Source organism: Nymphaea colorata, chromosome 5 (assembly GCF_008831285.2).
Source record: "Nymphaea colorata isolate Beijing-Zhang1983 chromosome 5, ASM883128v2, whole genome shotgun sequence".
Classification (NCBI taxonomy): Eukaryota; Viridiplantae; Streptophyta; class Magnoliopsida; order Nymphaeales; family Nymphaeaceae; genus Nymphaea; species Nymphaea colorata.
Window position 1 is genome coordinate 24,410,721 of NC_045142.1, and position 12,985 is coordinate 24,423,705.

A 12,985-nucleotide genomic window follows, 5' to 3' on the forward strand; every position below is an offset into this window, starting at 1 on the left:
AAGAATATGGTATTTGTCTTTTGAAAGACAGAAGGGTTTGGTGTTGAAAGGGACAGTCATCATGCGATATTTTTACACTTGGCTTCAGATTTCTTCTCTGATCCACCCATCCCACTTCCCAAAGCAATTATATATATATATATATATATATATATATATATATATAATTGCTTTAATCAGATTTAGTCAGAAGAATCCTTTAGCCTCTCGCATGCACCTTGATGTGTGCATCACAAGAAACCATAGTTCTTTTTTAACAACATATAACTTCCGTATTCATTTGTTTATTTATGTGTACCAGTCTAAGATCCTACTTTTCACTGCCATTGAGGTCTGCATTCTTTTTATAAACTTTAGAATTCAACAAGATTCAAAACAAGTAGTTCGCCGTACGCTCTTATTTAACACTACAAAGATAGACTTTCTTGGATAACCAGCCATTGCTCGAGCACCGTTGCAGCATAATTACTGGGAGAGACCACGACATAGACGGCGAAGAAGACGACGACGACGACGACTCCCTAGGAGGTCTTCTTCAGCAATGGTTGTAGTAGCAGAAGCAGGCGAACCCGAAGCCGCTCTGGTGGCAAGCTCCATGCACAGCCTTTTCCCAGTTGATGCACTGGTTGTTGCAGCCATTGCTGTTGAGGCAGACCCCAAACCATGTCTGGCTCCTCTTTGTGCACGGATAGGGATCTGCACCTGAAACTTCTGCAAATGAAACGAAGAAGAAGAAGAAGAACAAGAACAAGAAGAAGAATTGCATGACTTAGGTGGTTGCAACTTCAGTAACGAGTAAAAGTACCATTGAGTTGCGTTTGATAGTTTCGGGTCTTAGAACAGATGGTGATTTTGATTTTTGGGCGCTGATTGGCATTAAACAAAAACTGTTTGGTACCATTTGCTTGTTTTTCAATTTATTTGCACATTGATCAAAGAGAAATATTGAAAAGAAAGGACTAGAACCCGCTTGGATTAATTAAGTTGCATTTTAAAATCATGCACTGGACACAGCTTGACTTGTATGCTTGTTTTAATAAAGCTTTTATTTAATATTTTTCAACCATCGCTTAGACAATATTTTATCTAACAAGGCATGTACTAAACAAAATGGGTTTATATTATTTGTAAATAATTGTGTGTCATTACAGTTGACCTAGTGTACTCGTAAGAACAATTTCGTTATTTTCTTCAAACTTATAGTTTCAGTTTATAAATTAACTCGGAATATTTCAAAGCAAATCATATGTAAATAGCAATAGTACAAGAACAAATTTGTTTTCAATTGCCTATAACTCAAGTCAACTTCTTGAAAAAACCAAAAACCTTTTAGCCACTTGCTTGTGACAACAAAAGGATATACTCAAGTGAAACATGAATATTTGATGTAAGCTCATTTATGTTGGATGTATTCTTGACAATTTGTTGGACTTTTTGAGATTTTTAAGTATTCCACATTTTTTAGAATCACATCACCTGAGTGAAAGTCGAAACTCCCTTTCCTCTTGCTCTTGGGGACCAGAGTCTTTCATGCATGTTTTGAGATAAAATGGTGAACTATGGCATATTTTCTTTTTGAGAAGACAATTGCAAGAGCCTCAAGAGGTTTGGAGTACTTGATTGGGCTTTGTTGTGAGATAAGTAGTAAGAGTTCAAATCTCAAGAGCACCACTCTCTCGGTAGAGGAAATAACAACAAAGTAGTCTAACATACATCTCTCTCTCTCTCTTTCTCGCGTGGGCGCACGCACACATGCATGCTGACCTATAGGCACAAAGAATCACCATCAACAAATTTTGGTAGCTCATATCCTTGAGGAGTTGTGTTTTCCCTGCCACTCACCCAGAATCATTCAGTCTGTGGCCACAAACATCTTAACCAGAATTCATGGTGCTCTATGCTAAAATACATTATGAAAATCAAGTTTTTGTCAGTATTAATAAGAGAAAACTTATTTTGATGCTAAACCCAGGTCTCCAACATAGTTTAATTAGCGAATATACACTATATTATTTGGCACCAGCATAGCGTTGTTAAACTTTGTAGAACTATAAGAAAGAAAAAGAAGAAGAAGAAGAAAAAAAAAGGAAAGAAGAACACTTAAAATTCAGAAGAAAATGGAGGATGCTGAGGAAAATGAGTTTGATGGGCTCACCAGAAGCAGCAAGGAGGAAGATGAAGAAGAGAAGAGTGCACACAGTGGCTACACTGTGAGACTTAGCCATCCTGCTTTGTGATACAGAACCAAGCATTGCATACTGCAGATTTATAGCATTGCAGATATGATTTTTTTCATTAAATTAATACGAATTATTGTATTTTTCTATTCAGAAGCTTAGCACACCATTGCAATCTTTTAGTCAATTTTATAATAATTTATTATTTTTTGGTCCTCAGCATCACGTGATCGTTTATTGACATGGAAACGAGAGATATGTAACTCATATATAGCACTAAAATCAAAATTATTTTGCGTCTAAAGATGCAGGAGATTATGATCCGTTGAGTTTATCAGATTCGGCAGTTAACAATAATTGGATTGATTTTCACTTTAACTTTTTGCATTAACAAGTTGGGATGTCAATGATCAATGAGGTAGAATTTAGGCCTGGGCATCGGGCTGGCCCGGCCATAAAAGTAGGGCTCAGGCCGGTCTGCACTCGTGCCCCATGCCTAGCAGAATTTGAGTCAGGTACGCAGCTTCTACTAAATTAGGCCTAATCGGATTTAGATTCGGATTTCAGGCTGTTTTTCTAAAACTGGTTTCAGATCTGACTAAGAGCCAATATTTTTATGCAATCGAACCGTATCCCTGTTGAATGCCTATATATATATATATATATATATATATATATATATATAAACCCAATTGTTTTTTCAGAAGAGTAGAATACCTCTAAGGGGAGAAAACAAATAAATTTTCTTAAGCAAAACTCCTTGCCGCCTTTGAGGGGTATTTCAGTTTGTTAAAGATAATCAAATCCCCTATTCTCCTTTGAGGGCTATTTCAATTTGTTAAAGATATAACTTGGGTTTCCATTTTTGTCAAGTTGATATCTATGACTGATCTTCTTAAAATCCATGGCCCAACAAATTTCCATCAAATCTACCATATAATGGTCTGATATATATATATATATATATATATATGTTCTTATGTTCAGACTGTTTTTTGCTTAGCTAATAGCGGCATTAGGTAAATTTTGGGCCATAATATATAATCTATTTTGGGTTTTCGAGTGGGCTTGACTTGATTTGGCCAGAATTGATTTGAGTGTTCATTGAATCCGATGACGTCGAGCATGAATGTTGACATAATCTGATATATTGTCTCACAGATGCGATCCATTCGGGAGGCGTGGATAGGTGGGAGTGTACGCCCCCTGGAACCCATTTTTTGAAAGTTTAAATAAGTAGTTGGATCTGCATGAACAGCTCCACGAGATGCGGATCATTGCTTCATCACCAATTAAAAAAATTTCTATCTCTGCCTGTGGATGTGTTTGCTCACATCACCCCTTCAGCCCCCCCCAAGAAGAAGTCAACGCAGTTGCGAGAGAGAGAGAGGAGAGAGACCAAACACTTAGGTAAGGGATACAAACCAAAACCTTTAATTTTTTTAAAAAAATAATTTTAAATAAAATATAAGCATCTTAGTATATTTATAAAAATTATTTTAATATAAAACATGCTTTGTTTCAAGTTGTTGTTATAAAAAGTGTGGATTTTTTATTATTAAAAATGTTGATGCTATATGAGCTATTCATTTTTTCTAATTATAAAATCACTATTAAAGTATAACAAATGATCAACTTAATATTTTTTTTGCATCAATATATTTTCACATTTTTACAATCATTCCAATAAGGTTAGATTGTCAATATATATATATATATATATAAACATGCACCCTGATGCATGCTCATGGCCTACAAGTAAAGGGAGGTTGGTTGATGAAAACCATCGGACGGCCTTGATGGCGGGGATCCTTTTGGTCCAACCCCTTTATACATATATGAACTGAAATCAACCAGCTATCAAATAATGTTGGATGATAAAATTTTTAAAACTGTCACTAAAAAGTCCTACAACGGAAGCTTTAGTAACAGTTTATAGTATAACCACAATTTATGCTTGTTTTAAGCATAAAACATCGGCAAAAAGAGGAAGCAAAAAAGAAAAATATGAAGGCAAACATAATCGTGAGGTTACTGCTGCAAGAAACAGCAACAACGGAAACAAGCTTTCTGACTGGCTACTCAACCATCGTTGGCACTCCCTACAGCTGCCACCGTTGCAAAGCCAGAACCAATATTTGACGATATTTCGCCTTGTTTTGAATCTAATGACTATCTCAGAGCAGCATCTTATCTAAGAAGCCTCACCGGTGATACTAATACTAAGGTCAGAGTTTCCCCTGGCTATGACATGAAACTGCCTCCATAGCCAGCTATGCCTTCGACTTCATGGAGGCACATCCACTGGCTTCCTTTTCTCAGATAGGACCAAGCTTTCCAGGGCCAACCCCAATGAGCATACAGAGGTCAGCAAACCCAGCAGCAGCCTCCTGCCTGCTTTTCAACCCAGGTAAAGTAATGGGTCCAATGCAGCCATAACTTGGGAAGGGGTATAAGGATTGTTAGGCCAAAGGAAAGAGCAGAAGGATGACTCCTACGAGAGCAGGTTGGTTATAGGCCATATTCAGATGACGGGAAGGTTTCCATTGTAGATATTTTCGTTTGCTGCTATCTTCGCCTCTCAGCAGTCAGCTTTACCTTTTTTCTTAAATTTTCACATCTATATTTTCTTAGTTGTACGCATTTTTTTTTGTTGGTGTTGTAGGTCATTATTCGTTATTCCCTGTTGATATATCTGGCACATTCGATGTTGTTTCCCAATTTATTTTACTCATCATGATTTGCTTATTACTTGTTCGGGACTGAAGATGCGTCAAATTTGTCAGTCCTGCTGCCTCAACTCTTGGGTAGAAGGCAATATCTGGTATTGAGGCTTGTGGAACTCATACGATAATTTGCACCATATTGCTTGGTCTGGGATTGATGTGAAGTTAGGTGCAGGAAGCGTGAGGTTCTGCTGCCTGAACAGGACTCCAGCCTGTGTACAAATAAGTAAAGAGCAGATCCTGCTGCTCAGATGTCTGCAATGGGCAATTTTCAATCGCTTATTGTCTCTTTAGATTGGTTGAGTCAATGCAGCTACATGTTGAGACATCCAAGAAAAACAGTTAGAAAATAAATGACTTACAACTATGAAAACTAAAATACATCGGATCCATTGTGAAAAAGTTGTCGCTTGTGAGTATTTCAGCTACAGGAATACATGACCTGAGGAAACAAAAAAAAATCCGTTGGAATGGAGTACTGTAAGGCACGGCCGGTGTTGACTATGGGTTTGGGGTCCCAGCTTAATAGATCAAACGGGAATTTACTCGCTCAAAACTGAGGCCTTCGGATCTATATCCCTTTAAATCTAAGATCTGATGGTCATCAAACACGATCGTAATGTTTTTCTTACACAGCAGCAGGGAAACTTCGTGTATTCCTACTCACTTTCATGTTTCCTACTCTTTTTGGAAAAGTATTTGGTGCATTCCTAGATGCCTAATAACAGCCAGTTGCTATTAAGTGAAATAATTCTAATCAATGGAAGAGACGGATGTTGCATGTTTGTCTAACTCATGGCCTTTGAATAGAAAGCGGCTTAGGAAGAACGGTTATCTCTAAGACTGCAGGCTACCATCTGTTTGTTTTGTCTGGGTCTGATGTTCTTTGTGTTGTTCTTGTTTTTTCATTGTGTAGTATTTTTACAACCGAGTATAAATATCAGGATCAATTGAAGTTAATGAAGAGGAATCGTGAACGACTTATTGATCAACATGCTTACAGATGAATCGACGTTTCAATTAATTTGATAATTGGTGAACGGTTTACATACAACTTTGTTAGGATTAGACAACATAGTGCTGTCCTCTAAAAGTAAACTCAGGATAAGCCTTGATGATCAGGCCTTAGGTATTCGACTAGAAGAAGACCATTGTTTGCTTCATGTTTGCCAAAACCAAACAGCAAGATCAGGATATTGAAAAGTACGAAAGATCTGTGCATGTAGTTCTCATGTTTGGTCAGTCCACATATTCCAAAAATCCATCTTCTGTGTATGTTAAAATAAAATCTATAATTCAGTTCAGATAACTTAAGTTTATTGTTGACCAAGCTTAGTCAGGGGGAGGGGATGGAAGAAGATATGTTTGTTGTCAACCATGCAACTTAACCAAATAAATAGAATGCATATGCTCTCTCTCTCTCTCTCTCTCTCTCTACAATCATCAAATCACTGGTTACCTTTTCATAATTATTCATCTCTTTTCTACATAACTTTCGATCAAGGTTAAAGCTATTTCATAATCAAAGATTGACTGTTTACTGTCTAAATGAGTTCAATCCTCCTTTTCTCTCCACTTCCAAGGGTACACAGTTCAATTACAGATGTTGGCTTCTTGCACTAAGAAGCAGCTGATCCGTTCATTTGTCACCACAACCTTCCCCACAAAAAAATGGAAAACAAAGAAAAGCTGGGTTTTTTAGTTTAGCTTTTTCTATATATATATATATATACGACCATATTAAAGTTTGGTACAATATGAACACTTTGAAAATGTTCACTGCCCATTCCAATTGTTGGCAGCCAACAATGGCTTCTAAAAGAATATTGTATTTGTGTTTTGAAAGACAGAAGAGTTTGGTGTTGGAAGGGAAAGTCATCATGCGATATCATTTTCACCATTGGCTTCATTTCTTTTCTGATCCACCCATCCCACTTCTCAAAGCAATTATATATATATATATATATATATATATATATATATATATAAGAGATTTGTTGTTAAAAAATAAGAATGAAATGAACAAGAAAGATCAAAGGGTGTTTTATATTGGGTCCAACAGAGTCATCCGATCTCAACAGTCAACAAGTAAGCTTGGGCACGGGTTGATTAATTGATGGGTACCCGGTAACCTGCCTAGGATTGGGTCTGAAAAAAAGGCATCTGGTTAGCCCAAAATATTATTTGATCAGTTCGGCGATAACAGTTTTTAATATGTAATTTATTATATATATATATATATAATATTTTTTAATACATATATTATTTCATATTAAAAATATATATTTTATAATCTAATCAAGCCCAACCCAAGCCGATCCGATCTAGGTTCCTAGTGTCGAGCCAGCCCGAACCCCACTTCTTATCAGGCCTGCCCATGCTCAAACTTATCAACAAGCGATCAGTTCCTCTCCTCATTTACCTATCACATCAGCTACCTAACCTGATGCCAAGCTTATCGACAAGGGATCAGTTCTTCCCTTTCAATGTTACCTATCACATCAGTTTGCCCAAGAAATGACAACCGTGCACTTTGACGTGGGAGTACCGTTTACTTAACAGCTAAGTGCCATGTCGTTAAGGTCGATCTCATTCTCATACGCTTAAGTCAAATAGAAACCGGATTTAATATAAAATCCTCAAAAAACGAACAAGATCTGCACTCCTTGCCTATCAAACACGGCCATGCTAATCTTTCCCCGTCCAATAAACATCACAACTTGTATACCGTAGTTCTTTTTTAACAACGCAAAACTTCCGTATTCATTTGTTTATTTATGTAGGCCAGTCTAAGATCCTACTTTTCACTGCCATTGAAGTCTGCATTCATTCATAAACTTTAGATTTCATCCAGATTCAAAACAAGTAGTTCACAATACGCTCTTATTTAACAGTACAAAGACAGACTTTCTTTGATAACCAGCCATTGCGAGGTCTTCTTCAACAGCGGTAGTAGCAGAAGCAGGCGAACCCGAAGCCGCTCCGGCCGCAACCTCCATGGAAAGCCCCTTCCCAACTGATGCACTGGCTGTTGCAGCCATTGCTGTTGAGGCAGACCCCAAACCATGTCCTGCTCCTCCTTGTGCATAGACGGAAACCCGCACCTGAAACTGCTGCAACTTAAAAAAGAAGAAGAAGAATTGCATGACTTAGGTGGTTGCAACTTCAGTAACGCGCAAAAGTACTACTGAGTTGTGTTTGATAGTTTCGGGTCTTAGATCAGATGGTGATGTTGCGTGCGGTAGATTTCAGATTGGCATTAAACAGAAATTGTTTGGTACCATTTGTCTGTTTTTCAATTTATTGCGCATTCATCAAAGAGAAACTTTGAAAAGAAGGGACTGGAACCCGCTTGGATTAATTAAGATGCATTTTAAAATCATGCACTGGAGACAGCTTGACTTGTATGCTTGTTTTAATAAAGCTTTTTATTTAATATTTTTCAACCATCGCTTAGACAATATTTTATCTAACAAGACATGTACTAAACAAAATGGGTTTATATTATTTGTAAATAATTGTGTGTCATTGCAGTTGACCTAGTGTACTCTTAAAGGCAAATCATATGTAAGATACGACTTGTCAATAGCAATAATACAAGAATAAATTTGTTTTCAATTGCCCATAACTCAAATCAACTTATGGAAAAAAAAATTTGAGATGTTTGAGTATTCCACATTTTTTAGAATCCCATCAAGTGGAAGCTCTTTTTTTTCTTGATCTCCGGGACCAGAGTCTTTCATGCATGTTTTTGAGATAAAATTGTGAACCATAGCATATTTCTTTTTGAGAAGACAATTGCAAGAACCTCAAGAGGTCTGGGTAGAGGTAATAACAACAAAGTAGTCTAACATTCATCTGTCTATCTCCTTCTCTAAGTGAGAGGAGTATTTCATTCCACCCCTGGATAAGCATTTAAGTGCTTTTTTCGCCTTACCCCATGGCTCTCTCTCTCTATATATATATATATATCTCTCTCTTTCTCTCGCGTGGGCGCACACACACATGCATGCAGACCTATAGGCACTAAGAATCACCACCAATAAATTTTGGTAGCTCGTAGCCGTGAGAAATCATGTTTTTTCTGCCACTCACACAGAATCATTCAGTCTGTGACATTAACATCTTAAGCAGAATTCATAGTGATCTATGCTAAAATACATGATGAAAAACCTAGTTTTGTCAGCATTAATAAGAGAAAATTTATTTTGATGCTAAAACCAGGTTTCCAACATAGTTCAATTAGTGAATAGACACTACATTATTTGGCACCAGCATACCATTATTAAACTTTGTAGAACTATAAGAAAGAGGAAGAAGAAGAAGAAGAAGAAAAGGGAAGAAGAACACTTAAAATTAAGAAAAAAAATGGAGGATGATAGGAAAAATGAGTTTGATGGGCTCACCAGAAGCAGCAAGGAGGAAGAAGAAGAAGAGAAGAGTGCACAGAGTGGCTACAGTGTGAGACTTAGCCATCCTGCTTTGTGGTACAGAACCAAGCATTGCATACTGCAGATTTATAGCATTGCAGATGTGAACTTTTTCATTAAATTAATACCAATTATTGTATTTTTCACCATTGCAACCTTTCAGACAATTTATGTTTTTATTATTTTTGGTCTTCAGCATCATGTGATCCTGTATTCAAGGGCGGAGGGAGGGGGGGCCACTGGGCAATGACCCTGCCCCGGTGAACTGAAAAAAAAAATACATTGAAAAAATTGAAAATTTTTAGTTGTATCTTGTATTGCTTAGATTTAGGTTCAGTTTGGTTCCACCCAGATCCGAATGTTAGACTGTTTGGCCCGTCTCTAAAAAAAAATCATGGCTTCGCCCCTACGTGTATTGACACGGAAATGAGAGATATGTAACTCATATATAACACTAAAATTAAGATGGTTTTGAGTCTAAGGATGCCGGAGATTATGATCCGTTTGGTTTATCAGAATTGGCAGATAACAATAATTGAATCAAGATTTAGATAAAAAAGAAAAGGAAAATCCACAACATGCAAAATAATTGTATTGAGGGTTGTAGATAAGATTTTTCCTACACGTCAGCTCATGATCTAATGAAAAAAAAAAAAACAAGGGAAACTGAACCTAGCTCCGCCAATTGATAAATGAAAAGAAAAAATCCGGGAGACATAGAGAAAGGAGAACATACAATCTTTGACCGATAATTGGACCGATGTCTCTCTGGCTGGTCCTCTCAGCAAGTGGCTGGCTTATAAAGGGGTCAGGGCAAGGGTGGAGGGAAGGAGGGGCTCGCATGGTCATTGGTCCTACCTCAATTTTTTTTTAAATTTACATGTAAATTATAGAAAATTTTGCTTGTCCAATATTAAAATTTAGAAACTTTAATTCGGTCCCTCTCATTAAAAATTTCTGGCTCCACCTCTAGTGTTCCCTCTACCAACAAAGTAGAAAGAAAAGTAGGATATGTCTCTTATAAGAACCCTTCACTCTATCTAGCATGGCCAATTTTTTCCCTTTCTTCTTCTTCCTGGTAAATTCTCTTTCCCCATCTATTGTTAGTCATGCCGTTTCCCTTTTGTCTTACTTGGAGGAACCCATCTCCAGGTGAGAGACTTGGTAGCTAGCTCACTTGGGGCATAAAACCCTCAAATTAAACCATTCCCCGGCCTCTTGGTTGCCGAATATGTTGATTTTCACAAGGAATGAGCACTAAGATTTGAAAAAGTGACTGGCTGCCCGATAAGAGTCGGGCTCGGGCTGGCCCGACACCCGAAACACAAGCCTAGGTCAGGGCCCGACCCAACACCCGAAACCTGAGCCCAACTCAGGGTTTGGCCAGACACTCGAAACACGAGCCCAGGTCAAGGCCCAACCCAACACCCTAAACTTGAGCCCAGGTCATGGCTTGGCCTGACACCCGAAACTTGAGCCCATGCTGGTTTTTTCGAGCCCGACACCCAAAACGTGAGCCTAGGCCTGAGCCCGTTTTTTTTAGCCTGCACCCTGGTCCGATCGGGTGGGGTATCGGGTACTGGGTACTTGTCAAGTACCAGACCCGATACCCAGCGCTAGTAGAATTAGGGTCAGGTACGCAGCTTCTACCAAATTCGGCATAATCGGAATTAGATTCAAATTTCAAGCTGGTTTTCTAAACCTGGTTTCAGATCCGACTAGCATAAGAGCCAAAATTTTTATGCAATCGAATAGTATCCCTGTCAATAAACAAACATACATACATACATACATACATACATACATACATATAAGAAAACAAGTAGCTACTAGACCCTCATGTAAACTCAATTGTTTTTTTAGAAGAGTAAAATACCTCTATGAGGTGAAAACAAATAAATTTTCTTAATCAAAACTCCTCGCCTCCTTTGAGGGGTATTTCAATTTGTCAAAGATAATCAAAACTCCCAGCCTCATTTGAGGGGTATTTCAATTTGTCAAAGATAATCAAAACTCCCAGCCTCATTTGAGGGCTATTTCAATTTGTCAAAGATAATAAAAACTCCCAGCCTCATTTGAGGGCTATTTCAATTTGTCAAAGATAATCAAAACTCCCAGCCTCATTTGAGGGCTATTTCAATTTGTTAAAGATATAACTGGGCTTCCATTTTTGTCAACTTGATATTTATCGACTGATTTTTTAAAATCCATGGTTCAACAAATTCCCTTCAAATCTACCATATAAAGGTCTGGTGTGTGTGTGTGTGTGTGTGTGTGTGTGTGTGTGTGTGTGTGTGTGTGTGTATATATATATATAGAGAGAGAGAGAGAGATCGTGAATTTTGACGTTTTTAAAGAGGGCTGGTTAGGAGAACAACGATTATATATATAGTGCACATCACACGCCTTTTAGTGCGATAAATAGTGCGATAAGAGATAAAATATTAGAGATAGAGTTGAGCAACTAAGGACGCTGCAGCCTGGCGTTCGGTCAAATTTGACCATGTAGATGTGATCCACAAAAATTAACTTAAAACGGAGATCAATTTTTTTGGCTAAAATTTCACATATTTTGAAAAATATTCAAGGGATGATCATTAACTATGTTTGAACAACTTAAAAACCATTGGTAGTTATCACATTCAAATAAAAGAACAAGAACAAAAATTAACTTAAAAAGGAAATCAAAATTTTGATTAAAATTTTACATATTTTGACAAATATTGAAGGGATGTTCACTAACTTGAACAACTTAAAACGTTTGATCTTAACCACATTCAAATAGAAGAAGAAGAAGAAGAAGAAGAAGAAGAAGAAGAGGAAACTTGCTCACGCTGATAAATCTTTTGCATTGTTTCCAATGTTGATAGGTCTTTGATAAAAAATCCACAACTTTGTTCAAATTGACGACGTTTCATTTCCACCTGTAACATGGAACACGCTGTTGGTATAACTTTGTCTTGATTTGGCCAGAATTGATTTGAGAGTTCATTGAATCCGATGACGTCGATCAAGAAAGTTGCCATAATCTTATTTATTGTCCTACCATTTAAATGAGTACTCAGTTCGCTAACATCACCCCTCCAAGTATTTTTAAATGAGTACTCCTCCAAGAAGAACTCAAGGCCCTTGCAAGCCAAATAGTCACTAGATGGATAAAATTAAAATATTTGTCACCAATTGTCATTGAACCGTGTGTATATATATAATGTTTTAAATTTCAACCAGATTCAAGACAAGTAGTTTACAAAAATAATACACTCGTATTTAGCACATGCAAGAGAGGCTTGCTTGGGTAATGAAGGAACAAAGCACACACCACTACTATATTTGACCAGCAATTGCTAGCACCCCATTATTATATAGTTAATGACTAAAATACTCTTAATTCACATTGAAAAAGAAATTTTTTATGTAAAGACAAAATTAAAAATGAAAAAAAAAGAAGTAAAAAGACTATGAAAGATATTTTTAATAAATTACCAAAATGTTCTTCTGTCCTTTATTGTGCACGGTGCTCCTGGGGCACGTAACTTTCTCTCTAGACAGCAAAGAAGATGACGACTCCCGTACAGGTCTTCAACACCAAAGGCAGTACCTGGCATACCCAGAGATGCTCAGGAAACAAGCTCCAGATTTAGCCCAAATTGAT

At 37.3% G+C, this 12,985-nt stretch overlaps 1 protein-coding gene across 1 annotated transcript in view; it reads left to right on the plus strand.

Moving 5' to 3' along the window:
- LOC116254889 (long chain acyl-CoA synthetase 1-like) overlaps positions 1–12,985 on the plus strand; it is a 93,336-nt gene that overhangs the window by 19,738 nt on the left and 60,613 nt on the right. The window lies entirely within an intron of this gene.